Raw genomic sequence first — 2,428 nt, 5'->3', positions numbered from 1 at the left:
ATTCATAGCTATATTCGTATCTATATATCTATGTATATTTATATTTAAACTCATATTCCCCCCCACATACCCTTCCCCCCCCACACACACACACACTTACATAGACACACACACACACGCACTTACACAGACACACACACACACGCACACACACTTACATAGACACACACACACACACACACACACACACACACACACACACACACACACACACACGCACTTACACAGACACACACACACACTTACACAAACACACACACACACACACACTAACACACATACACACATACACACACACACTTACACAGACCCCCCCACTCACCCCCCCCACACACACAAACACACATCCGCCCCGCTCCAACATACACCCCCCACCCCCATCCCCATTACTCACCCCCCCCCCATTACTCACCCTCACTCATATTTACTAAAACTAAACACAAACAAAACACAAACACCCAAAATATTCAGATCACAGAAACACAATCATATAACATTTATAAAACACATATCATTGGTTTGATATATGAATGTATAAGCAAACACGAAAGAGATCAATGTATAAATAACATGAATAATTGAATAAATGAATAAATGGCCACGTGGGACGAATAAAGGGATGGATGAATATATAAATAAACGAAAAAAATAAATAAAAAATATCGAGTTGATTTAAAATTCGTGAGTAAACAGAAAAAAAAGAAAAGTGAGAGAGAGGAAAGAAGAGAGAAGAGAGGAGAAAGGAGAGAAAAAAGAGAGAGAGAAGAGAGAAGACAGAAAAAAGAGAGAAGAGAGAGGATAAAAGAGATAAGAGAGAAAAGAGAGAGAGAAAGAGAGAGAGAGAGAGAGAGAGAGAGAGAGAGAGAGAGAGAGAGAGAGAGAGAGAGAGAGAGAGAGAGAGAGAGAGAGAGGGAGAGAGAGAGAGAGAGGGAGAGAGAGAGAGAGAATGATAGAGAGAGAGAGAATGATAGAGAGAGAGAGAATGATAGAGAGAGAGAGAATGATAGAGAGAGAGAAAATGATAGAGAGAGAGAGAATGATAGAGAGAGAGAGAATGATAGAGAAGGAGAGAATGATAGAGAGAGAGAGAAAATTATAGAGAGAGAGAGAATGAAAGAGAGAGAGAATGAGAGAGAGAGGGAATGAGAGAGAGAGAGAATGAGAGAGAGAGAGAATGAGAGAGAGAGAGAATGAGAGAGAGAGAGAGAGAGAGAGAGAGAGAGAGAGAGAGAGAGAGAGAGGGGGGGGGGGGGGGGGAGAAGAGAGAGGAGAGAGGAGAGAGGGGAGAGAGAGGAGAGAGGAGAGAGAAGAGAGAAGAGAGGAGAGAGGAGAGAGAAAAAGAGAGGGAGAAGAGAGAGAGAGACTTAGAGTTAATAATTTATTAAAGGAAAATGCATATGAAGTTAATGCCAAAAAGAGCATTAAAAAGTTTGAAGATGACAAAAACGGGAAAAGAAGATGAATGAAAAAATACAAATGGGGAAAAAATGGGTAGCTATCAAAGCAAACAACAAACAAACAAACAAACAAAAAACAAATAGTAATAAATACAATGCTTACAAAACCATACATTCCTCAATACAACAGAGCAACACGAAAATGGTCTCCCCCCCCCCCCCCCCCAGCAAAAAAAAAAAAAAAAAAAAAAAAAAATATACATACATAAACACATACACATAATATTCATGTAAACTTATCCTAGCCCATGACACACAACAAACAACACAAAGCAGGGACAACCCAAGCTACATACCCATCCCAACTAACACACATCACACATACACGCTGAGTCTCCCCGGTTATAAAGACTTGAGCGACTGCGCACATGCGACGCGGGATGTAAACAAATGACGCAACATGAGATTCGAAATAAACAGGTACTCTAAATTCGTGATTTGGCGAATTATGCGGATCACTTGAAGTAAATGTTAAGTAAATGCTTGAATACTTATAATTAAGATTAAAAAAAGAAACAAAAGGGAGATGACAAATGATAGGAGAAAGGAATACAAACATAATAGCAAAAATTATGATGGATATTGTTGGTTAGTGGTAACTGTAAATGATAATGATAATGATAGCACTAATGATATTATCAATAGAATAATTATATCTATAATAATAATGATAATACTAATGGTAATAGTAATAGTAATAATAATAATAATCATAATAATAACAATAACAATAACAATAACAATAACAATAACAATAACATTAATAATAATAGCTATAACAATATAACTATCAATAATGATAATGACAATATAAATAATAACAAAAATAAGAATTACAACGCAATGGTAGTATTAGTAATAATAATGATGATGATAAAAACAAAATTATAATAATAATAATAATAATAATAGTAATGATAATAATAGTAATAATGATAACAATGATTACAAAAACACTAACACTAACAATA

Source organism: Penaeus chinensis, chromosome 22, assembly GCF_019202785.1.
Source record: "Penaeus chinensis breed Huanghai No. 1 chromosome 22, ASM1920278v2, whole genome shotgun sequence".
In the NCBI taxonomy this organism is placed as follows: Eukaryota; Metazoa; Arthropoda; class Malacostraca; order Decapoda; family Penaeidae; genus Penaeus; species Penaeus chinensis.
This window is presented reverse-complemented; position numbering follows the sequence as displayed.